The sequence below is a fragment of the Miniopterus schreibersii genome (genome assembly GCF_964146895.1).
Source record: "Miniopterus schreibersii genome assembly, chromosome: 8".
Taxonomy (NCBI): Eukaryota; Metazoa; Chordata; class Mammalia; order Chiroptera; family Miniopteridae; genus Miniopterus; species Miniopterus schreibersii.
Genome location: NC_138109.1, coordinates 67,084,580 through 67,111,853, shown reverse-complemented (window position 1 = coordinate 67,111,853; position 27,274 = coordinate 67,084,580). Strand labels below are relative to the sequence as shown.

The following is a 27,274-nucleotide window of genomic DNA, read 5'->3' as shown; positions in this document are numbered from 1 at the left end:
TGTGGCAACACACACGAAAGCTGGATGGACTGAGATAGGACAGAAACACTAGGTGACACTATGATTTCCATGAGGCTGTTGGGCAGGAAGAAGATTCTCAGTCTTTGCTCTCCAAAGCTCAGATTTAAATTCCTATAGGCAAGATGTTTGTTGATGACCAAGAACCACTTAGAGCCAGACCAGGTAATGAGGGCCTGGGGAGCAGTGAGGGTCCCCGGGTCAGATGCGCCCCCTTCCCCCACCGTGTTGAGTTCACAGCTCTCCAAAGCTTTGCTTAAAGCAGGAGGTGCTTTAAGAAAAACAAGAAACAAGAGTTACCACGTCGGCGTCAACACCAGAGTTTTACAAACGCCAACCTCTACAGAAACAAGAACATGTGAAACTGCTAAGCAATTTGAAGATTAAAGGAAAAGCACATTTTTTTAAAAAGTGAAAAACAGATGAAAAATGTAACTACATTACTCATTGCTAGGCTCTCTTGATTATAGTCATCTTGCTAGAAAGAAACATTTAAAAAGAGGCACATATAGCTTGCTAACTCGGCTACTTCACAAGATTTTCTTATCTGATAGATTTAGAGATTTAAAGCACTGCCATAAATCTTCTCCAAACAAGGAGGGTTATAAACAAAGTAATTAGTTAATTAATTAGTTAATTAATTAATTAGACAAACAAGCCAGCCATTGACGAGCCTGGGGAAATCCCTCCCAATGTTTTTGGGTTTTTCCCCTTTTTCAGTTTTGGAGGAAAAACCCCTTGAAACAAACATGAGCTACTACACATTTAATGTCTTTTCCCCCAGCACCCACAAATCCAGGTTGCCCCAGCTGGCTTCCAGTCCGTGCCCAAGTCTTAATCTCTTACCTGATGTCTGCCATCTGGAGGCCTTCAGGGGCTGTCACTGCATGTGTGTTCCCCAGCAGATGCGGCTCCTCTCCCCGCCCCGAGACGCACCTGAGTCAACAGCGTCTAACGTGGCCGCCGGGGCAAGGCGGGCGCCTCGGCCTAGGCAAACACCCCAAGCTGTCCAGGGGGTTGGAGCAAGTCAATTCTGAGCTGCTTCAAGTGACTACAGACTTAAGACTCAGCTAATTAATGGAAAATGAAGCAAAGACGGTGACAGCTTAAAGCCAGGGTGTGAAGCTCATGTCACTTGGTAAAGAGAACCCAGGAGAAATCTCCTAAGGGCAGGACACTAATGCTCACACCTTATTTGCTTTGCGGACTAACACATTTCTGCTGGAAACACGTCTACGCTCTGGAGTCATTTTCTAAGGTGCCGACCTGCTACTGGTGACGGCAATGCCTACACTCCCGCCAAGGAAATAGCTCTTCACTCACTCGAAGCTGATCACCCAGCTGCCATCACCCACGACGGTCTTCACTCCGGCTGAACAAACCTAAATGTAGTTCAGCTTCTTTACATTCTATCCTAACAAGCAATCATCTCCTGCCTAAAATGCCCCTTTGTCCCCCACTTCACACAAGCACGACTCTTTCTTCCTGCAAGACACAGGTTGAACCACTTTCTCTCTTAATCCCAGCTAAACTAGCCCTGCCTCGTTCCGGCACCCACACAGCAACAGATCTAGAGCTGAATTATCACTAACATCGATTTCTCTACAGCGAAAAAGTTACTTCTACTCATGCCTAACATGTACCTCTCCTTTCTGGGCCTCAGTTTCTCCATCTGAAGGTGGGTGATAATCATCCCTCTCTCAAAGACTTGTTGTGAAAGTTAAACATTTGTTTTTAATGTATGCGTATGTACGTGAACACACACAATCAGTGCATGTAAAGTGCTTATAAGCACAGCCCTGGTACATAGTTAGCACTCAGAAAATGCCTATTACTTTCATTCGCATTACAATTATTACTATTCTTGTATTCCTGGTGCTCCCGTTTGCATCGGTCTCTCTGACTTGATTACTAAACTCTTGACAGAAGGAGCTATCCTTACAAAGAAACTTAGAGAAGTTCAGCCAGTGTTAACCAAGTAACTAAGTAGCAGACTGGCAAAGACTCAGGTATTTCAGGACTCATCCTACCCTGCTGATTACAAATGCTCATATACATGTGTGAGTTCACAAATACAGAAAAATACAAAAGTGTCCAATTCTTTAAGTAGGACAATAGCAAGAAAAATAAGTGCATCTGATTCTGCAGAAAAATGAATCTCAACAGAGCACAGAACAAGAAGGAAAATTTGGGGCCTAGGAGCACCTCCAGAGGCCTTGGTGAGGTGTGGGGTGATGAAACAATGATGCCAGCACAGCACTGGGTGCAAATACAAGGCTGAGCCTTCTGTGCTGGGGAAGGTCAAGGAGCACAGGCCGTGCAAGGGAAGTGTGGTTCCTTGAAAGGTGTTTTCCAGGTGCAAGTTAGTTACCCGAGAGCTCAGCCCTAACCTCATGCAGTGAGTGCTCAGTTCTTGAATAAAAGTAACTTGCCTATGTAGAGAGACATACAACTGAATTCACACTGGGGTATTTCCAACTGGTTTTCCAGACCACCATCTACATAGCTGCCTCCCTTCCACCTGTTCCGCTTCTGTTCTTACCCTTTTCATTTCCCATGTAAGTCTAATGTCTGTTCATCCTCAGATATAGAATGTCCCGGGTGAAGGGAACCTCCAAGGATTATCCAGGCTACTGCCCTCCTCTCACAGAGGAGGAAACTGTTCCAGAAAGCTTAGTAACTTTCCAAAGGTCACAAAATTAGGGGCATACCGAGAACTGAGGCCCAGATTGTGTGAGGACTCTCCTCCTCCCAGGAAGCCTAGTTTCCAACTCCACATCATCTGGCCTGCTGGGTTCTGCCAGGCCCAGCCCTTCGCTGACGCTGCTTGCTAAGTCATCGAGGTAAGTCTTGTTGTCAAGCAGGCCACTGGAAAAGGATTCCTTGTTTCAGGTAGGATGGCATACACTGGGCAGGATTCCTTGTTTCAGGTAGGATGGCATACACTGAGCAGGATTCCTTGTTTCAGGTAGAATGGCATACACTGGGCTGTTTTTTACTCTGTGGTCACTGTTCTGCACGGTACAGAGGGACCTTCTGCCCACACCGTCATTGACCCTAATAGTCTCTGACATCACACCTCCCTAAGATTTTTTACTAATAAGTCAAATGGCTAATAAATATCATGAATTATTTTAAAACTTTATAGACAAATAGTTTATACCTCTTTTAAAAAATGGGTGCCTGGCCGGGCGTGGCTCAGCGGTTGAGCATCGACCTAGGATCGATACCTAGTTAGGGCACAGCCCGGGTTGCGGGCTCGATCCCCAGTCGGGGGCGTGCAGGAGGCAGCCGATTGATGACTCGTCTCATCATTGATGTTTCAATTCTCTCTCTATCCCACTTCCCTTCCTCTTTCTGAATCAATAAAGATATACTTAAAAAAAAGTTATATTTTCTTGGGGTCTTTCCTTTTACAGGCCATAGCAGTGCTATTGCAGCAGGAAATGTCACAGCTTGAATACCATACCAGGTGCATTTAAAAAAATCTAAACTAAATTAGCTTTGACACCTAACAGGCTGGGCATCACAAAAGAACTCTTTGGAAAAGGAGGAAAGAAACTAATTTAGCACATGAGAAACCAATAGCCATTTCTCAAATCAGTTACTATAACACACTAGAAACCAATAGCCACTTCTCCAGTCAGTTGCTATAACACGTGACTTCTTGACAGGGAAAATCATTTACATTCCAATAACCATATCAAGCTAGGAAAAAATGTTTCACAGTAGCCATTAAATTCATTTTTTCTTTAGGTGGGGTGAGGACAATACAAGAAGCTACATAGTTCAGTTTTACTGGGCTCCTAAGAAAGTCTGACATACTCTTCACTGCTCCAGGCAAATGGCAGTCTGGGGAAGGGGGTTCCCAGGAACACATGAATCATAATTGTTAGTCACAGTTTGGGAAATTTATGAAATAGTAACTTTCAGTTAAACATAGTATCATTTGCCAAATGTCCAAGGCATAAACTTCCTTAGAAACAACTGGGGAGGACACTAAGGGCTCTGTACAGACCCTTCACTTTCCTGTTTCGTGGCGCGGGGGCTGGCAGATTTTCGGGAATTTCATGTACTAGTGTGAAGAAGAAATGATAGGTTTAATTAACACATGCATAGGTATTCCTAGCAAGGGGTAAATCCAGGCCAGTGAGTATGAGAGTAGCTCTTTGAAAAAAAGTTCAGAAAATTAGCAACATAAAATTCGACACCAGGACTTAGAAGGAGCCTGTGCAAGTGAGAGGCTTAGAAGCTGAAGTGTCACCAGCTTTGAGACAAGTGTACCTGGTCCAAAACACATTCCCATGTACGCAAACACCTCGAGGGTAGGGACACCTGCAAGGGCCAAGATCTACATGTTTCCATACAGCCCTCTTCAATGCCAAGAGTATATGTATCGTAAATGCTGTCATACAGTTCTGCTGACTTCAAATGGCTAACGAGGAATGTGTCCACGTTCTGTTTTAGATAAGCTACTCCAGTATGTGGCTGTACTACCTGGTCAGGAAAACCTGTCGTCCACAGTAATTTACTAGACAGCGATGCCTAACCTGTGGAAACCCATCTAAAGGTTCCTACGAGAGTATCTCAGATCAGTGTCAGGGTGGAACTACCCTCGGTGGTTATAATTAACTGTGGTTGAGGTGGGAGGGGCAGTGCTGAGTGGCCTAGCACGGTGCCCCTGAAATCAATGAGCTCAGTTTGGGTTCAGTCAAAGCTGGGGAAAGGGTCACTTATAACACACGAAGTTCTGCTCTGGGGACCCCGGAAATCCAATCTAATGTACTCCAGTACATCTTAATGATGGGGAGAGAAAACCCTCTAAGCACCTCAACTTTGAATCAGTCCAAGAAGCCTTTGCCACAAGAAAAAGATGTACCATGAAGGAAGATTCGAGAATCACAGGCTTCTGGGATTTGAGGCAAATCTCGGCCTTAGCACAGCAGAAAATCATTACTGTCCCATTAACTCTCAGCAAGATTAAACCCTCCTGGGCTTGCTTTCCGAAGGCTCTTGCATCTCCAGGTGCCAGTAAAGTGCAGCCTAGACCAGCAGCAGCAATTGCTAGAAGAGAAATCTGAAAATAACACCTTCACTCTGACACACCAACTCGCTATTTTAATTGTAGCTCTTTAATGAGGTAAATAGGATTATGTTCACCTTTACTACAATTCCAGAGCCCAGTTAAAGTTACAGTGCTTCTGCTTCCGTGCAGAAGGAACTACTTCTGCTTTGCGTGGTGCCACCGCAAGTGGAAAGCTATCTAATTCACGAACTTTCCACCAGCAGCCGGCACGTTTCTGCCTGTTGCTAGACACAGGCAGGGAGGCAGAAAGAGTAATTTAAAAATCAACGGCAAATAGAGTAAGACAAGTCAGTCAAGAGATGGTCCCTACAAATTTCTGCACTCTTCCAGGAGGCATTACAGAAATGCAAGCCTGCTTGCTGACATCCTGCAGAGCTCAGGCCAAACGGGCTAAAACCAAGTGAGGGAGAATCAGCTACAGGAGGAATGTGGAACCAGCCGCCAGGAGTCTGGGATTTTGTCTTACAAGTGTTCTTTTCTTCACTTACTATGAGGAAAACTTGCTGTTTACCCATGTTCTTCTAGAACCTAGTTTCTTAAATTCGAATGCACATTATATCTTATTGATAATATTGACACAGTAAAATATTGAAAATACACACAAAAAAACACCCGTATACTTGAAACACTGTTAAAAGGGCCAGACACAAAAGGATAAATGTTGTACGAGTCCAGGTATGTGTGCTACCTAAAAAAGGCAAACTCATCCAGTAGAGAGTAGAGATTACTAGGAGCTGGGGAGAGGGGGGAAGGAGGTGTTAGTGTCTAATGGGCACAGCGTTTCAGCTTGGGAATATGAAAAAGCTCTAGAAAAGCACAGTGGCGATGGTGGCACAGTATTATGAATGTACTTAATGTCACTGAGTTACCCACTTAAAAATGGTTAAAGTGGTAAATCTTACATTACATATATTTACCACAGTTAAATATATATACATTTAAAGATCATGTTAAGGACACTTTCAAAGTGGGGTGCTGGATCGGTAGCTGGGTCCCCAAAACAGTGCTGTTGGCTCACTGACTGTCCCACGTGGATGAGTGGGAGTCAGGTGAGGGAAGGGGTGAGGCCAGTGTGGATGCTCACCAGGAAAACAGAGAATATGTGGCCATTCCTGCAAAGTGGGCATGGCTGCAGGGGAGCCAAGCCTCCGAAAATCGGCACCAGCAAGGGGCCAAATATACATGAGTCCTGATTTAAACGCATTAAGCAGCTCTGATATTTTGGAAAATCTTACTGCCTAAAAATATCATAGAGCAGATAACCACTCCAAAATGTGTCAAGTTAATAAGTACAGATTTGGGTTGAATTTACATAATATGTGCTTTTAGGCTCCCTGGTCATAACCTTTGAGAACTGGAATTGAACTTCCCGTTTCATTAAACGTCATTCCAAATTCCAGTCAGCGCTTGTAAGCAAAAGCTGCTCAGCCTGTTGCCGAGTGTTTTTAGTGTAATAAATTTGGTTTTAATCAGATGGAAGGAGCAAAGTGCTTACCTTAAATATCTAGGGTTCTTGCAATGTACTCACTCCCAAACTCCATTTTACTGCGAAGAGCAAGCTCACTCTGCGAGCCCGCCTAACACAGGACGCCAGGCTCTTATAAGTGGCCAATTTGATGGGCTCCTAAAAGTGGCCACCTGCCAGCAGTCATTTGGAAGGATGCTGGTCATGAGGACAGATGAAAATAATTCTTCCCCATCAACTTCTACAAAGTAGATGAGTCCTTGTGGAGCTTTAGTTTCTCTGAAAGCAACAGAGAGCTAGCAAAGTGGTCTTAAACCAGAGTAAAGGACCACCCCAGTGGAGAATGAAAATCAGGAGTGGTCTGATATTTCGGCAGGACATAGCAGGCAATGGCAAAGTACAGGCTAGGGGTCAGAGAGTCCAGGGTTTGAATCCTGGCTTTTCTCCCACAAACTGTATAATCTTCTTCAGCACCAATAACCTCATCCATTACAATAATATGTACTATGAATGTAAAAGTCATACTCTTTAAGATTTTTTGTGAGGATCGGGTGAGATGAAACATATACAGGCACAAAGGAATTAGTTTGACTATTATTAGGTGCATTAATTACTTTCCTCTTTAAAAAGAAAAAGGTATACAAAGTGTCTCCCAAGTTGTGTTGAAGGAAGCATTTAAAACAGACTCTCCATGTATTTATGGAGTATCGGCCAAGCAGAAGGTGCAGTGCTGCTCCTCTGGGGAAGACAGCAGGTGGAAGACTGGTCTTTAATTTCAGGGAACTCGGTCTAACAGGGCAGATAAGTAAATCGCTGCTGAGTCTGATCATGACCTCTCCCATTCTAAAACCTTCAGTGGCTCTCCACCACTTAAGAGAAACTTCCAGCTCTTAGTATGGGATTAATTCACTTGTTTTCATCTGTAAAAATGGGGATAACTGTTACTGGGAGTTGTGATCAGAGCTAATTTATGTATTAAACCAGCACCAATTACAGAATCTGGTGTAAGGTAGCTACTCAGTTAACAGTTTATAGTAATAATTTTTTAAATTTTTAATTGATTTTAAAGAGAGAAGAGAAGGAGAGATTTTTTTGTTCCACTTAATTATATACTCATTGGATGATTCTTATATGTGCTCTGACCAGAGATCGAACCCACAACGTTGGTGGATTGGGACAATGCTCTAACCAACTGAGCTATCTAGCCAGGGCCATATTAATTATTGTTATCATATTATTAGTAAATTGACCTATCTTTTCTCCCAATCTCCCATTATCCCACCTCACAAAACTTACGATGGTCCCAAACCGGTCCACAGCACTCCTCAAACACACACAGCCCTCTCCCTTCTCCTCACCTATGTTCACTCGCCCTCTTGTCTGAGGCGCCTTGTTCCCAACTCTGCTGGTTGAGATCCTAACCACAGTTCAAGATCTAGCTCAAAATACCTCCTCCATGTGCGCACCGCTCCCTAACTAGGCCAAACAGCTCACTCCTGTGTGTTCCCACAGCATTTTCTCACCTTTCCTAGTTGAATTCACTCACATGTCTCACCTTTCCTGAGTATAAAATCATAAATTCAATTTGAAGGAAGCCACTAAGAATAAAGTCAAGGCTGGAGAATTTTTATTATGAACTAACTAAGTGAATGCCTTGAAAGTGACATGATAATAACAGCTAACATTTTTAAAAACGCTTTAAATGCATTAACTGTTTTAGTTTTTACAACTCTGATAGACGCTATTTTATTTTTCCCATTTCATGGGTGGATAAACTGAGACCCAAAGAGGTTAAGTAACTTGCTCAACATCGCACAACTATTAAGTGTCAAATACTATTTATTAAGTGGCAGATTTGTACTGAAGCCCAGGAAGTTTGCCTCAAGAACCTAATGGACACAGACAATAGTGTGGTGAAGGCCTGGGGGAGGGGGGAGTATGGGGGGAGGGAGTCAATGGGGGAAAACAAGGAGACATCTGTAATACTTTCAACAACAAAGATAAAGTTTTTTAAAAGAACCTATGCTCTTAAACACAGCACTATATTGTTTTCCCAAAGCATTACATAGCAATTTATTATGTACTACTAAAAAAAAATCTACCATGATTGTAATCAGTCTTCTCCAGGCTAGATTTTAAAACTCTGAAATCCACAAAGGTATTCTGTTTTGAATTTAGATCCTTAAATGCTCACGAAGAGTTGTCTTCTCCTTTGCAGCCTCCCTAATTGAGGTTCCTGTGCTCACAGACCTGCTTGTGCTAAGCCACGCTAGACAACCTTCGCTAAGCTGCAGCCACAGTCTCACTACACGGACCCATACACACGGTCTGCAAAGGGCAGTTGGAGATAAGCACCTGCTGCATCGACAAGCACCTGAAGCTGTAATGAAAACTGTAGTTGTCTATTGCCTCCTTGGGTTTTTGTCATTAGGTAGTTAGGATGCTTTTGAGTACTGGCTCTCACAAAAGGGTGATTTGAGAGCCGTAGGTACCTCCTGGTAAATGGACTTCATCAGTACGTGGAAAAGTTTGCAGCCCCATAGAAGGTGCAGCAGAAAATAACTGAAGGTGAACTGGGAGTCTGCATTCATTCACCCGACTCATGGTAGATTTCTTGTCCGATATTCTAAACAGCCCAACAGTCAGGCTTTTAAATGAATGCGATGCTGAGGGCAGAAAAAATAAGAAATTCAGCGAATGTTCTTCACTGTGAGAAACAGATAAAAATCACTTATATGAAATGCTGAAAAGTGATGTGATATGTAATGTTTTCAAGACGGTAATCAATCAATACATACTGTTGACTGGCCAATTTGTAAATTCGTTAACCTAACAATGGTTCAACTTTTATCCCGATTTTATAGGCAAGAAAACTGAAAGTTGGGTAAGAATATCAGGGAAAGAAATTGGCAACTCTCAAATTTAAATTCTCTATTCCAACTTACTGATTCTAAAAGACACTAATGGGAAAAATATATATTATATATAAAGTACATAAGATAATATATAGTATTAAACTATATTTACTTAGTGTCAAAATATTGTCTAAAAAGATGTATAGCATGCCTACACACTGATCACCATAAAATCCCATTCTGAATTCCTACCTCACAAGTGCAAATGATTTTTTTTTTAGTGGCATTCTTTTCATGTGATATTAAAAACATCCTACTCCTCCCTTTGAAAAGGAACTCTTGAGGATGCCAAATTAATTTTGGAGATGACTTTTCATCTTATTTAAGCCAAGATATTTTTTCTCCTTTGCTATTTTAACTAAATTGAATTCTTAGAAATGAAAAAAAAAATAGTAACAAGTATATTCCTAGAGTAGAATAGCCTTTCATAATTGAAAGAATTACATCAATCCTTTAATGTTATCCAATCTTGGCTTTTCATGTTTCCTTAAGAAAAAAATACCACATATTCATATCACATTGCCAGCACTGGATGCGTCATCTCTTTGGATTTCTGATTTGGCTGATAGGATTTTTCATGACTTAAAACAGTTTTAAAAGCAATTTCTAGTAACTTCACAAGTGTGGCTACGGCGAAGCTGAAGCGATTCTACCTGACAGAATTTCCAAATACTACATAATCACTCTTGAGGTTTAGTTGAAATGACCAGACACTGAATCCAACTATTTTTGTAAAAACTGCTTAATGGAAAAAACATCGACTTTTTGTAATTTTTACAACACAGTAATTAGCGCTGAGTTTATCTGAAAAAAAATTTAAATATTATTGGAAGAATTACTTGTATATTTCTAAGTGAGTTCTTTCTTTTCTTCTTATCATCCATAAATATTTATTAAGCTGTATTATGTGCAGAAAAAGACTTAATATTAGTAGTACAAGGTTTCAAATAAACCAATCTCTACCCTCATGGACCTTTCACAAAAATATCTGCATGAACAAAAAATATCAGTACACAGTGCTAACACAGGGAGAAGGGACATTTCCACTAGGCCTCAATGAATGAGGAAGTCACCCTCCAAAGAAAGAGAATTTCATGCAGAGGAATCGACGTGAAGACAGGCATGGTGATTAAAATGCACAGTATGTTTAGAAAGGGAAGATGTGCTGTGTGGAGAGGCGGGAGGGATGGGAGACGAGATTTAAGCGGTACGTTGATAAAGAATTCCTCAGGGTCTTGGATGTCATGCAATGAAGACCATATTTTACCTCGTAGGGAAGGGAAATCTAACAAAATCCTTTCAATTTTTCCTTTCACTTCGTCATATTCATTCATTACTATGAAAAATAACAAAGGAGTGTTATTATTTTTTTAAATAAGTACAAATCGCTCTAATACTACAAACATCTTCATTTTTGCTTTAGTCTGTTGACAGGCATACCTTCTCACTGCTACTCTGTACTCCATGTACATATACAATTTTGAAGGATTTGAGTTTTATGCTTAACATCATATTAGAAACGCTTCCATCCTCCCACAGGCGACCAGGGTTTTTCAGGAATGGGAATAACTCAGCCACACCCTTTCTTCAGAAAAGTAATTCTCAGTGTGGCAGGATGAATGGAACACAGGAAAGGAAAGACTTAAAGCAAGTGGCTTCTTTTGGAAGCGGCTGCAGCAGTCCAGGCAAGTGATGCTCATGGCCCCAAAACAGAACAAGTGCAAGGGCAGAGGGGGGAAGAACAGTGAGTAGGGTCCACATTTAACAGGTAAAACCACAGCATGTGGCCAAGGGATGAACTGCACAGGAAGAGAGGATGGTGTCCGGCATCAGTGACACGCTGGGCCTGTCTCTCTAAACAAGGAACCGGAAAGGGAGACAGGGTAGTGACAGTGTCGGTTTAGCCTCAAGTCGAAGGCACCTATATGACATCCAACTGAAGCCATGTGGGAGGAAGTTGGAAGCCAACGATCCTAACTCAGAAGAGAAAGAGCAGCGCTCATCGTTGGAGCAGTTGATAAAGATGCCATGGTGTGATGGTGCCTTCAGGGAGCGTGCGTTCAGGAACAAACGCTGGTGACTTTCTTTCAGTGTTCGCTCCATCCGTGTGCCCATGTGCCAGTTCAATTCGAATTTATTTTGATGCACATCAAACACCTCCCTTCAAAGCTCTCAAATTGTCACCGAGGAAAGGTACCTTCCAAGGAAATCAACATCTGTTTTGATGATGTCTGTTATAAGCCTGTGCACTGCATTTCCTGACCCGGTGTGGTTTTACTCACAGTTATACCAAACCACAGGGCTCCTCTGAAGGACTGGTGCAATTATTAGCTGTGATAGCATCAGCGAGAAGAGCGCCTTATAGCACATTTCACAGAAGACGCGCTGGGTGCTGCCTTACAAACACAGGCTTAGGTACGTGATCGGTATCTGACTCCTCTAAGCTAGAAAGCACTTAAAGAGCTTTCTAATGATGGTCTTCAGGGAGGGTACAGGACTGGTTCTTTTCTTAGTCACGTCCGCCTCCCAAAAGCAGTGCCCAGGATTTAGGTGACCGTTAGGAAACCCTATAGTTCTCAAGGGTGCCTCGTGGTAAACAGTAGAGGTGACTTAATTTCTAACCAGACAAATGCTCTTTTAGAATGAATTTTTCCCTTTGCCAAGCACGGATGGCTACTTCTAAGGAAATATTCCATGCATGGCTAACAACCTCCAAAACAGCAATGCCCACATCTGGTATTTTGCTACAATCACGTGCTTTATAATTTCTTTAAATATGTCTCTCAATACTCCTCTACCTGAAAGCCTTTAACAAAGACTCAAAGACACTTATACCAACAGCTGTACATCTCTCTTCCATAGCTGAGAGCCTGGGCACCCGCCTCCTGCATAACAAAGAGGCCCTCGCCCCCCACCCGGCTGGAGGAAGGGGTGCAGAGGAAAAGTCTAGTCAGGTCTCCATGAAGCACATATTAAAAATCCTCTTTCGCCCTTAACACCGCTTTGGGAACCTTGCTTTTTTCCTCTCCCTTAGCTGAGAACATGAGCCCATTCCTGATCCACGTGGTTACTACTTTCTGCTACCTCTCATGGTCAAAATTCGATGCAGACCCAGAAGGTGCTTTCCTGTCACTGCGCATAAGGGCGCCTTTCAACCCAAACTCAATTCAGGATAGGCACAGCCTCTCTAAGGAAAACTGTGAAGACGCAAGAGTCAAAGAAAAGTTGCAAAAAAAACGTTGAATGCATTTGGTCGTGGTTACTTTAACAGCTAATACATTTCCAGATTACCCCACTTGTTCCTTTATAGGCTGGCTGGGCTTCTGTGAATTCTTCTGTTTGGTTCCTCACTTGAACTACCTGGCATGTCTACTACCAGGGCTGCAGCCACCAGCAAGGGCATTCGGGAGCAACAACACCCTGCAAATCACTTTTGCATCATCCCAGGCCAGGCTTGCCCTTGCTGGAGCAAGTGGGGGAGGGAAGGAGGGGGCCAAGTGTCACCCCTGCAGTCTGCTAACAGCAGATTTGAATCCTGAATCTGCTGCTGCCACTGTGGGCGCTTTGATATGTCCCCACTGCAGCTTAAAGTTATCCCTTTCAGCAATGGGACCGCTCTCCGGCCACCAAAACTGACCACCTGCGAGCCCTAACAGCTGAAAGAAATATCACTGAAAATAAACTGTCAAGGGCAGCAGGTGTGGCTTTGGGAGCCAAGGATGGAGCTTCCAGGTTACCACAGCAGTGCTCCCATCCTCAGGTCTCTCTCCTGTCCTCTCCCTCCAGACCAGCTCCCTGTACCTGCGGCTCCTGCTGGATCGGCCTTAGGCAGGGGCTGTGCCATTACTAAGGACAGTCAGAGTCAGTGGGTGAAGAGAAAGAGACTTGGACCCGGGGAACACGACATGTTTAGACAACATGGGGTTTTTTAAGGATTCAGAGACTATGCTGACTCCACATCCTGAAAGGCGAGGCAACTGAAGAGTGAATGCAACCATCATGGTTTGCTGCTGCTCAGATCAGCACGCAAATATTTCCTGGGCACCTCCGATGTGGTGAGACCTAGGCCCTAGGCTGCGGGTGAGGCGGCAAAGAGGAGGGTGAAGCAGACTCAGACAGCTGTTAGCAAAGCTCAGTGTGCAAGAGAGATGTCTTCAGTGAGTTTCTTGGGCTCAATATCCCCAGCCATTCTGACTCATCAAGTCTGCATCTGCAACTTTAATGCATAGTCCAGGTGATTCAGGTGAGGCGGTCCTGGAGCCAGAGCACTTTGGAGGAACACTCTGACTCCTGCCCTCGAGCAGTCTGCAACTAGACGGAGAGATGGCAACCGCCCAAAAGTAATGCACAGCCATATATTCTTTTATGATGCCGCTCCACATGTTATAGGAGTTCATAAAGAGCGGTAGGTGGGCAGTGGAGTCGTGAGCATTCGGGGAAGGCTTTGCGAACGAGAGCTGGGCTTAGAGGTCAGGCAGAACTTGGATAGGAGGGGACAGCCCCATGCAGTCATCTTAGCCAAACCTCCCGATTCAGGGTGCCAAGGTGGCTACACCATTCAGCCTAAATGATGATGAAGACACGGGACAGAAGGCTGCTGTTGAACAAGTAGAGAGGCTTCCTATGCTGATGGCAGGAAGGATAGTGTCACCAGGAGGATCATAAAACTGGCATTTCCAGATAACACTGTTTGCATTTTCATTCTGTAGCATTCATGTGGTTTCCTGCACTTCATAATTTAACATTTGAAGAGGAAAAAAAATGCTGTTATGAAACCCAAATAACGCACCACTCTGAGGCATACAGCCAGCTGCTAACAAGTGACATCTGAGCATCATTTAAAGTGTCACCCGCAGCTCTGCTTCAGAAAAGGAATGTTTAGTAAGAAAGGAAAATAAGTCCTGATCAATGTGAAGCAAGGTTTGGGGCTCTACAGGGTTCAAGAACTAGCAGGTAACCCATAACACGGCGAGGAGAACACAGAAGGAAAAAGTTAGATCCCTGACAGAAAAGAAGGGACAGTAATTCGAAACAAGCCTATCCCATTATTCGAATATTACATTCATATAACACTGTACTACAAGGAATAAATTATTAACCGTAGACAGTGCAAGGCCTGCTTGACCAAGTGGCTGGTTCACAAGATGGGTGCCAACAGGCAGAAGGAACCCTAGGGGCCTGACCCTTTCCTCCACACTGGATGACCTAATAAGCCCTTCTGCAAATGATGACCTGCTAGGGGCACACAGTAAGTTCTGGTGAGCAAAAATCAAAATGTATAATTATTTAATTAATTTCACTAGAGTGGACTGTTGACTTTTTAATTTGCATGAGACTGTGGTGATGATGGAGGTGTGTCCTCGTGTTTTTAGAGGTGACTCATTCCAAGAGGATGAGGAAGTTGTCCGAGGTCACCAAAATAAGTGGGCAGAACTGGGCTTCCATCTGAGGACTCTGTTTCCAAAAAATACAATGAACTAGGCTGACAAAGCTTTCTTGGAAGTCCACGATATTTTGGTGTGTAGTTTGGCATTGTTTATTTATAGTTCGGAGTGTTTAAATTTTACCCCAAACCAAGACTGTCATTCAGGGCCCCGTGTTGAGTTAAAAGGTGCTCAATAAACATTTGTTGAAACTCCCCATGTCTCTCCCTTTGCCCATCCCAATACTTCACTACAGAGTCACAAACTTGCCATCAAATTGAATCTGTGATCTCTTGTATGATGAATACCTTATGCTCCCAGCTAAAATGAAGCATCTAGAAATGCAGCTTGTTTGTTGTGTGTGTGTTTAGTTGTTCATGTTTTTTTCTTCCTCCCTCTCGTTTTGGTCTTTTTCTAATGACAAATGCATTCTACTCAGATCCTATTATTCTGCACATGGGAGAAACAAACATCCATCACTAGAATAACGTTTTCTCAAACATCTGTTGCTTGGGTTGTAGAGAAATAGCCATGCACTTGAATAAGATGTCCTGGGATGCCAAATAAGTGATGACTGATGAAATCGAAGGCTAATGAATGCCAAGTCCTTCGGACGACTCACCCCAAACCACTTGTGTTTCAAGACCAGTTGTGTAGGCTGAAGTCCACGCTTTCTCTCTTGCTCATGGTCTGTAGCAGCACTAGTTTGGAGGCTTCAAAATAAACTCTTTCATTTTGCTCCAATATGCTGCAATAAGACAAAACAAAACACCAAGTCAGAACGAAAATGCCACTTGAAGCAGTTAGTTGATATTCAGGGGGAAACCCCTGGCTGTTGTCAGATGTATATTTTATAACCTCAAACAAGCATATTAATTACCAAAATGAAGCTATCGCACAACTAATCTACATATGGTACCCTTAAATACTGGATGGGGGGAACAAAGCACCCTTGGGTAGGTACTGCATCTTTAAAATTAAAATATGCACTAGTGGGAATGTGCCTGCAAATTTTCCAATTTACTAACTAAAATAAGTAAATAAAGAAGGATCCATCATGTTTAAATAATTAAAGATAGTGAAATAAAATTTATCTAGGGTAGAAAATGGAGAAAGTTTTGTCTCAAATTAAAACCCATCTGATTCTGCCCATTCAACTTGGACCGACTGAACTATTGTGAATATTTATAAATAAAACACTATTGGGGTTGAACAAAACAAATAAAGTATGAGAGAAGAAATTTTCCATTTTGCCCTACAAACCAGTAATTGATGGGTTTTCGTTCTGACTCTTGATAAATCTTCATAAAGACCTTCTCCACCCAAGTTGGAAAGCAACATTTACTTAACACACCGAATATGAAATGAATGGTTAAAATATGCATGCCTCTCTACCCCACTCAGAGCAGCTGGCGAAGCCTACGCGCTGGAACCGTGTGTGACAAGGTCGCCCTGGAAAGCTCTCCTCTGCCTTGTGAGCTTAAAGCGCTCGCTTGTCACAGGGTGTCGTTCTAGCTTCTGACGCTCAGTCAGTTCCACCCCACTGTTTGTTTTTTGACAATGGCCATTTGAACGCCTGGGAACCGTCTTCAAGAAAATATCTGCCTCTTTTTTTAGCCTTTTATGAGCCCTTCCTCATCTACTTTGAAAGCCCATCGGAAGGCTGTCACCCAGTTCTCTAAGTGACTGCTTCCTACTTGTAACTCCAAGCTCTGCGCATCTCCAAAGGTCCTGAGGCAACCACCAAAGACCTCACCATCAAATAACCCAGCTGTAAGAGCAGGTCTCCTTGAACGTCTCTAGGCTTCTGTGTGAATAACCGATTCCTTGAAAGGCTTCAGTAGCTGCTACCTTACAAACTGCCCAACATGGTCCAAAAGAGCTTGCGGGGAGTTGTATGTATCTGCGGTTAAGTTCACAGGGGCACTTAAAAATTTAGAGGCGAAAGCTGCTCTTGGTTAATGTTTAAACAAGCGCGTCCAGATTAAGACCATTATATTTTCAGTCTCGCTGGAAGGGCAGCAGCCTGAAAATGGCAGTCTTTTTTCTTTTCTTGATGCTATCAAACCTCACCGAAAGTGGGGTTGTAACGATTTTATTCGTTTTCTGAGCACTTTTCATGAAATGTAACTCAGCTCCCACTCATATGTGTAACAGTAATGTATTGATACGAATCAACATAAGCCAGGAAGTTCAAAACTGTCTCTAGTTTACCGTTTGGGTAAAAACAGAATTTGGGGAGAGGAGGAAGGCTTAAGCAAGCCCACTACGAGTTACTGGCTGGTATCAACCTCGTTTTACTAAAAATTAATCGCTGCATTTCTCTTATATATTAGCAGTTCTATATCTTGCCATTCTAGAATAGGGAGGGTCTTTGTCATCTAGTTCAAAATTCTTCTGCAAATAAAGCTGCTGGCCCAGAGAGGTGGACGGACCCCTTAAAGTCACACAGTAAGTTAATCTGTGCCTTGACTAGACTCTGGGTTTAATCACTCATGCCCATTGACTCTCACTGGACATAATGTTGTTGAACAGAATGGAATGTGGTGTTGGTTCAAAAAGTTTACCAGAAGCACAGTATGTTTCCCATGATATTGAAAACTCTCTGCTCTTCTGTTTTGCTTTTGCCCTAAAGAAAGAAATTCATATTTGGATTATATTCTTGTCACCAAGTGGAGCAAAATCTATCTGGGAGAGGCAGAATGGCTCCATTATTAGCTCAGGGCCCTTTACTGGCTGCCAAAATCAGATGCCCAGAGGCTTATACTATTTGTAGAGGAGAAAGGAAAAAAAAAAGTAAGGACCCATCTAAGTGACAAGATTTTTCATACTTATCCCTGTAGAGGTGAAGGAGTTGGAAGTGATTCATTTGGTGATGCATAGCTGACCCTCAATTACACATAGTCCTACAGAATGAGACCGTTTTTATCAAAAGAAAACCACTGAAAATTCTATACACAACATTTTGAGTAAGAGTTTCAATATACTTCCCGTCTTCAGCAGACTTTTCAGCAGGGCTGCTAATCACCAACAAAACAAACTGGCTTGAGTTGACTCTCCTTTGCCTTCCCACTCCCATTTGCCAGGTGAAGTTATAAATAGAGATGAGACCAAAAGTCCAGAAAGGAGAAAAGAACACCAGGGGGCCTAGAGCATTCACAGATGTGCCTGAGCCCTGAAAGTCAATATATAAACAATGTTTCACTGCAGAAAGTGCTCTCATCATGTAGTTTATATGAACAAGGGCCCATGTGCACCTTCTCCAAACTCCTTAACCTGCCACAGGGCTCTACAATTCTTCTATCTTTGATATCCGGAATACACCACAATCTATACTCAACTGTCAGAAAAGATGGAAAGGTGACCTCTTGCTGTTTGAAGAGTAAGCTCAGTCTGGCTCTTCAATTTCAGGCTGGGTAATCTCAGTGATTTAACTTTGAGAGAACCTCCAGCGCAGTTTGCAAATGTTCTAATATGTATTCCTACATTCTGAATGTCCTTTATCACATGTAAAGAGTTCTCCCTAAATTTACTCAGCGGTTTTAGCTATTGAAGACGATAGCCACAATGATTTCAGCTTGATTTTTTTAAATGATAAGGGAAATTTTTACAAGCATTTCTGTGATGATTTTCTGAACAGTTACAGGCAGCAGCAGCAAAGTTGCAATAGAAAGTCACTAAGGATTCAAACTGCATTAAGTTTTTAAGGAGGACCTGGGAAGACCAAAACATAACAAGAGCTTTTGAACCATATAAAATATAATGACTACTGTCCTTTTAATTGTTATAACAAATTAAGACTTTCCCATTCTTTGCCTGACAGAAACATAAAAGCACAGAAAGCGAAAGAAATGATCTGCGCACTTTAATCTCGAGACAAATTTAGAATGGCACTGTTGCCAGAAAGGAACTGTTGCTGGTCGTTTAGTCACCCTATCTAGCAGGAGGGGAATGCCCATCACGCAGCAGTCAGGGACACGTTCTTCATCCATTCCCTGGGACACTTTTGCTTTAATTGTTAGGGCTGTGCCCATAACCAATGGAAACCAAAGGACTGGAAAGAAAAAAAAAATCACAGAAAAGTACAACAAAATCTACTGACATTTGTAAATCTTTCTGCCACAAAAAGCGCCTGTGTTTTATAAAGGCATATGATGCATTGCTAAAGGTATTTTTTGCCATTTAAAAATACCAAACAGTAGTAAGAGCTCCACCACTAGGCTGCCAGGACTTAACCTGCAATTTGGGCAATCAGTGTGGGACGGGATCACTTTGTTTTATGACACAGGAGCAGATGCTACTCATTAACACACAGAAATGTCCAAAACAGAGTTTTTAGAACATGAGTTTGGAAACATAAGTAGAAACAGCTTTGAAGACTATAAGCAAAATAGTATAATGTGATGAAATATGAATGGTTTTGTTTTTAAAAAGAGAGTTTAGGTTAGCTGGTGAACTTCTATGAACCAGCCTCTAAATAACGCATGGATTTGAAGAAAAATACGTGCTGAACCTTGCTTTTTGTTTTTGAAAAATAGGGAGAGAGTAGCATATGTCATATATTAGCCAGTGTGTTCCACGGGATGCTATGATCCACTGTGGAACATTATGTTTTGCCAAAGATAAAAGGAGAGCTAGAAAGGCTGAAATAAATTTGGGAAACACTTTTGAGGGCCATTGATGTATTAACATGTATTGCAAATCTCTAAGAGGGAGGACAGCATGCATTTTGGCCCAAACTATATTTGACCACAGAACACTTTTCCAAAGAAATAAGCAACCAGTAGACGTGTTGACCAGTATCTCAAACTTTTTCATCCCAAGTCCTCTTTACCCTCCTAAAATGTATTGAGAACCCCAAAGAGCTTTTAATTAGGTAGACTATATTTAACAGTATTTATTGTATTAGAAATTAAAACCGAGAATTTAAAAATATATACTAATTCGTGTAGTATAAATAACAATTCATACTACATGTTACATAAAATGGCATATCTTTTTTTATATATATCTTTATTGATTTCAGAGAGAGGAAGGGAGAGGGAGAGAGATATAGAAACATCAATGATGAGAGAGTCATTGATCAGCTGCCTCCTGCACGCCCCTGACTGGGGATCGAGCCCGCAACCCAGGCATGTGCCCCGACCAGGAACCGAACCACAATCTCCTGGATCCTTGGTTGATGGTCAACCCCTGAGCCATGCCCAGTCGGGCAAAATGGCATATCTTTATGGAAAAACGACTACATTTTTCGAAACAAAATGTCTTTCATGCCTGACTTAATAGAAAACAGTTAAATTTTCACATGTGTCTCTAAATTCAATTTGCTGTGAATACTGTTGAAGTACAGGGAGAAAATGGGGCTTCATTTTGAGCTAATTGTGGAAGTTCTTTCATGTTACACTGAAACTTGACAAGGGGGTAGTTTCTTAAAGGCTAAGGCAATTTGGAATCTGAAACATATCAATGAATTCTTTGTAATATTTTATATTAAAATTCATTGGTTTATCTTGCACTTTGGACAGATATTTTACCATGCATGATTCTGTCATACCAGGCCTGGTCACCTAGAAAATAATTCTAATTCACTGGGTTATGCAGATCTTCCAAATGAAGACATATTTCATTATACATCATCACGCATCACTTAGCCTCTGAGAAACTCCACTATATACTTATGAGAAAATGAGCATAAAATAGGTAAATAACATTTTAGCACTATTGTAACAATAGTTTTGACCTTGCAGACCACCTCTCACCTGCCCCAAAAGTCTTGGGGGTTCTCAGAGTGAGAACTGCTGACTAAGCAGGCCCTCTAAGTTCTACAATCCCTCTCACAAGTAAAAGCACAGAACTGAATTGCCTTCTTGCCCTTGGCTTATGCAAGATGACTAGCTTTCTAATGACCTTTGGGTTCAACCCCACAAGGGCTGTTTACCCAGGCTGGTTGTGGTCATGACATAAACCATGAGGGGACAGTAGGACAGGGTTAGCTGTGAAGAAAACATTTGTTTACCTGGGTTCTACCAGGTAAGGGTCTGTGAAAGGTATATATTTTAAAGTTCTTTAGCACATACTTCCTTCCAACCTAGGCTTTAATAATCTAGTAAGGATTTAACTGAAGACAATGAACTTTGTAAGTGCCCTGACAGAGATTTAAAACCCTGTTTCATGAAATTAGTTAATGAAGAAACTACATAGTTATAAACCACTAATTAGTTAAGAACTAAAACTACTAAACACCACTGGTTAACTTTGGGTATTAATGTACACATGCAATAATAATAAGAAGAATAAGAGCTAATATTTGAGTGTTAATCCCTCAAATTACGTTACCTCCTTTAGCCTTACAACCATCCCAGGTGGTGGACACTTTCATTTTCCTGTTTTTAATAATTGAAGAAATCGAAGTGAATGAAGCTAAATAACACTCAAGTGGCTAAATAATTGACAGATGCAGAACTCCAATTCCTATTTGTCTGACACCAAAGATTATCTCTTAACTCCCTATGTTGCCTTATTTCCAACTAACTGTTTTGATCTTCACTGATCCTGATTCTTCCTCTGATATTTTCAGTAGTCCCCCCTTTATTATCCACAGGGGATACATTCCAAGACCCCTAATGGATGCCTGAAACCACGGATAGTACCAAGCCCTATATATATCATGTATTTTCCTATACATACATACCTATGAAAAATTAGTTTATAAATTAGGCACAGTAGTAGGTTAACAATAACCAACAATAAAATAGAACAATTATAACACTATACTGCAATAAGAGTTACATGGCCCTGGCCAGTGTGGCTCAGTTGATTCAAGTGTCGTCCTGAACACTGAAAGGTTTCGGGTTTAATCCCGGGTCAGGGCTCATACCCAGGTTTCGGGTTCAATTCCCGGTCCAGGCGCATACGGGAAGCAACTGACCGATGTTCCTCTCTCACACTGATGTTTCTTTCTCTCTCTTTCTCTCTCTCCCCCCCCTCTTTCCCCTCCCCTTCCACTTTCTCTAGAACCAATGGGGGGAAAAGTTATATGACTATGGTCTCTTTCTCACAAAACACCCTATCGTACTCTACTCACCCTTCCTGTGATGATGTGAGACGACCAAATGCCAAACCTACTCCTGAATCTGAGTAGTCATCCCTCACCTGCAGTAAGTGGCTTGGTGTCACTCATTTAGGAAATCCCTTGCTGAAGTCTTCCACCCACAAGTTTAATGCCTTTTCCATCTTAACTGAGCATTTATCACGCACTATGCCGTTAAGTTTTGCAGTTTGAGGTGCGACAGCAAAACTAGCAGGAATATATTTTTCCTTCTTCACAATTTCACGGATAGAAGATTCCTTCTTCTCATAGATCTTAGCAACCTCAGCATGTTTTTCTTTCCTTAATAAGTAAAGAACTTTTACCTTTTCACCGAAAGGAAGCACTTTATGGCTTCTCTTTGGTATATCTGAATTGCCAGTTTCCCTACTCTGTGCTTAGAGGCCATTGTGGAGTAAAATAAGGGTTCCTTGAACACAAGCACTGGGATACATCGACAGTTGAGCTGATAACTGAAGGGGCTACTAAGTGACTAAAGGGGGGATTACAGATGGTGGAGACGTTGGACAAAGGGGTGATTCACATCCAGGGCAGGGCAGGAAAAGACAATGAGAGATTTCACCACCCTCCTCAGGATTGCGTGCAATTTAAAATTTATAAATTGTTTATTTCTGGAATTTTCGATTTAATATTTCCCAACCACGACTGACCCCAAGTAACTGAAACCACAGAAATAAAACCTGGATAAGGGGTAACGACTGTATTTCAAAGTGAGGAGCTGCTTAGTGAGCTGGTTGAGAGCCCACCCTAATAAATGTATATGCAGGAAGACCCACCCCCCAAAGCAACACAAAAAGAAGTCTCTCTCTAAAGCTACATATGCTGGGTGCTGTGAAGCCCAATCTTTTGATCCTTAAAAGGCCACGAGGTAGGAGCACTGGTAACCATGTTCTGGAAACAAAACCCAAGGTACCCTCAGCCTATATGCCCTCTTTCTTTTCTCTGAAAGCACATTTATGCAACAAGGGCACTGAGACTGCCTGTCATCTGTGAGGCACTGCAGCAAGGCAAGGAGGTCGCATTAATTAGCCTTTCAAGCGCTTTCTAAACCCTGAACTCCCTCAGGTCAGGTTGTTCACACTCCACCTCTGTCCCCTTGCCCATTATTTCTCCCATCTTAATGGCTTCCTTTCTGCTAACTGTGAATCATTCAAAATAAGTTGAATACCTTTCTAGATGTGTCATAATCATTTCTCAACACCCAGCCCAAGACATCTGTCATTCCTGAATCACTCCAGCTCTCCCTGTCCCCAGAGAACCTCTGGGAGGGACTCCCGTCAATGTGGGCTCACTTGAGCGCTCCCCAGCTGTGGGCAACATGCTTCATTTCTGTCTCAGCTTTCACAGCTGTTAGTCCATGGCAGGAATCTCAAGATCTGGAGAACCTCTCAAGCACTTCCCACAGTCCTGAGTATAAAATATCATGCTTGTTCCTATTTTTCTACAATTAGGTGGAGACTAAAGGACACAGGCATGTATTTTTATGTTGATTTGATTTTTACACATCTTTCCCTTCAGTCCTAGATTAAACAAAATTAGCAGTGTAATTCAACCAGAAGTTGTAGATATTTCTAAAGAGAATAGTAGTCTATGCAGCAATCAATGGTGTTCACTGGGAAGGAAGCTCCAGGCCAGTTCATGTGACATTCTTCGAGTAGAAAGAATGAAGTCTATCCTAATGTGAACTGATTTTAGAAAAACTCCTATCCAAAAAAAAAAAAAAAAGATGGGTCTAGGGTACACCCAGAAAACCACTCATCACGCTCAGCCATGTTTAATGACATTACCTGCGGGTTCATGTGCCATTGAAGTGTTGTGGTACATCTGTTTTCAACATGATTGCCACAAACTGGCACAGAGGTGTTTTTTTTCGTTTTTTTTTTAATATGTCTTTATTGATTTCAGAGAGAGGAAGGGAGAGGGGGAGAGAGATAGAAACATCAATGATGAGAGAGTCATTGATTGGCTGCCTCCTGCATGCCCCCAACTGGGGATCGAGCCCACAACCTGACCAGAAATCGAGCATGTACCCTGACCAGGAATCAAACCACAATCTCCTGGATCATAGGTCGATGCTCAACCCCTGAGCCATGCCAGCTAAACTGGCACAGAGCTTTTTAATGGCTATTTAAAAACCTGTGGACGACAGACTACAGGATACAGGATAATCCAGCTCATTGCATCATAACTAGTCTTTGAAAATTATGCTACATACTTTGTGTAAAATGGTATAACCTAATATCAAGTTGTAATAACAATAACCCTTCTATACTTTGTCAAACTCGTGAGGCATTTCAGTCTCCCAGAAAACTCTCCTTTCCCTCAGACAAACCAAATAAATTGAAGGCTGTGCACTGGCAAGAGATATGGTCTGTTTTTTTAATCACACCAAACTTCTATACAGAAGTTAAGAAAGGAAAGCCACTGTAACAGCTCATATCTAATTACCGTGACAGACTCTAAGTTAAGTGTTGGATTCCCACGTGTAAGCTCCATCATTGGATTTGCAGAACAGTACAAATTTGGCCTTCCCCTGAAACTCAACAGCCTGATCTTAGCCTTCTTTGCATATATCATTCTTGGTGGAAATTTTCAACCACAAAGGTGGGGAAAAGGGTGTGTCACATATTGACTTCTTAGTCATATTTCCTGAGGTTGCCATTTTAGTATATTTAAAATATTTACTTATGGCAACATTTAAGTAATTATAGTTTATGAAGCACTGTTCTCTTTTTCTATCTTGGTAGGCCCCTCCGTGTGCTGCAACACAAAAGGAAGCTCTCTGAATCACTATCAAGACTGAGGAAAAGGCTGATGCTCTCATTTGGTGAACCCCAAGCCTCCCATTGCTCTTAAAATCTGAAGTGAGCAACATTTTAAAAACTGCCTCTCATATTATACACTAGGACAACTCTAGACAAGCACTTCCCTTTTGCCCCCATCCACTTTCACATCAGTGTTGCCCACACCCACGTGTTCTCACTTCTGAGTACCTGACATCCCAGGCCACCCAAGTGAAGCTGAAGGTGCCACGAGTTAACACCCCCGACTGAGAAAGGGTAAGCTAAGGGATCAAGAAAAGCGGTGGAGCCATGTTGGGTGATAAGAGACTCTGGGGTCCCATTGCTTTTATGGGTCCACCACTAGGCCTACTGCCGGTACCCTGACATCACTGAGTTGCCCAAACTGGAAACATCGGCATCAATACCTCCGCTTTCCCCTTGCTCTGCAAGTCAGCTGGTTCCAAATCCTATGAGTCCTACTTCCCGGCTACTCTACTTAAATCCCCCCCTTCCCGCCCTCCAGCATTACTGCCTCTCTTCTCACCCAGCTGCTCTCATGGTCCTCCAGTCAATTCTCCACTGCCACCAAAGCTGCCTCCAGAAGACACAGATCTGATCACCGTATTACCCAACTGAAAACAGCGGACAACTACAGTATCCTCTCCCACCCCTCGCTGGAGAGGAAAGAGGAATGGGAAGCACATCAGTAATTTACACTTTGAGGTCCCACTAGCCTTGCCTGTTGTGATTGGGCAAGAAAGCAGAAAGCTGGAGAAAATTCATGAGGAGGGTGCACAAAGGGCCAAGAACCAACATTTTGTTCACAGATTTCTGAGTTTACTTGGCTCATCTGTATTTTGGGTCAGTTTTTTTTTTTAAAAAAACAAAACCTCAATCTGACTTTTAGTCATTAAAAATAATCCTAGAAGCATGTCCTGTTATGCATTGCCAAGTTGCATTGATGCATTTCATTAATGCTTGAAAGGCCACATGTTAAAAACACTACTCGAAGTCAAGCTAAAGAAAATAAAATGATTTCGGATATTTTTTAAAGCAATTCCTAAAACAGAAACAAATGTTATTTTTAATCTCTGGCTCACTGTAAACTGACAAGATATGAATATGAATTTTACCAAGTAATGTATAATAACTGCTTCTGCTCACCACAACCACATACCAACAACTCAATGTTGTATTTCATTTGGACGTTACATGTGGAACATGTCATCTAGATATCAAACCATCTCATTCAAGTGGATTTACTGTAGCTAGGTTTTGAGAGGACACGAGAAAAAGCTTAGTAAATAACTATTCTTAAATTTGGTTTCATTAAAGTCACTGCAAAGTTTTAAATTTCTAAATAGGTGAGGAACAATATCTGAAAAATTGTAAGCTGATAACCTAATTGTCTAACTGTTAGTCACATCACCACCACATTTAATGAATATGTACTTTGGAAAGAAATTCTGCCTGGTGCTTGTCTGGAGTAAAAAGTATCTGATATGGATCATGCCCTCGGGAAGTTAATTCTCCAGCTGGGAAGACAGCATGCACGCGAATGACACAACTCCTTTGCAATAAGGTAAAAGGATAGAAGAGCTATGGAAAGTCAGGAGAAGAAGCTGTTTCATGAAGGAGAGGGTAGCAGGGAAGAGTCCACAGAGAGGGTGGGTCTTAAGGACTAGATGGGTGGGAATTCTGAACTCTGAGTTTCTATTCCTAAAACGAAAATCCCAGGAGAAGCTCAAACTAATCGCTTTGTTTCTAGAGTTAGCATTTACTAAGTAATTACTATGTGTTAAGAAATTCATCAATGTTATCTCTAAGCTTCCAAACAAACCTGTAACGATAGCCTGGTTATAGCTGATTTTAAAAGGAATCAGAGAGTCTCTGACATTTCCAAGAGTCATTAGCTTTTGCTGAACATTAGTAAGCCAAAATCCTATCTATATCAACACAACAATTAATCACACAGAGAAGATGACAGTCTTAACAAGAACAATCACGGGTCACAATCATTACGTATTTTGAATGTGTATGACTTACATAACAAGGATTAGGATATGTCAAAAAAACGAATCACTTTCCCCCAAATTTAATTGAAATGACAAGATTGCCAAAACCTTAATATACTTACTTATTCTGTTCTCTAACATCAGTATTATGCAATGCTCTCATTTTTCACTGTTTTTAAATTACATATTTATTTTTAAATAGTTGTGTTTTATTTCTCAAAGTGTGAGCCAAGAACCTTCTGTGTTAAATGCATCACAGGAGATTGTTCATTAAAAATGAAACCCAGGGCCCCTCCACACTTAGGTTCTTAGAGCCCAGGAATCTGAATTTTCAACAAGCCTTCTTCTTACCCCCAAGTTTGTGAGCCCCTTATCTAGAGTTTCCTCCCCCTTATTTTCTCTTATTGGAATGCATTTTTGCCAATTGTAACGATTACCTTCAATGTCCTCCAAATGTTTTT

The 27,274-nt window shown here is 41.9% G+C and overlaps 1 protein-coding gene across 1 annotated transcript in view; it reads right to left on the bottom strand.

The window, feature by feature from the left end:
* The window catches only part of ATXN1 (ataxin 1), a 364,853-nt gene that overhangs the window by 255,828 nt on the left and 81,751 nt on the right, over window positions 1-27,274 (bottom strand). The window contains exon 3 of the mRNA XM_081146185.1: window positions 15,530-15,655. The gene's annotated coding sequence lies outside the window, so the exon portion shown is untranslated. The remainder of the gene's footprint in view (window positions 1-15,529; window positions 15,656-27,274) is intronic.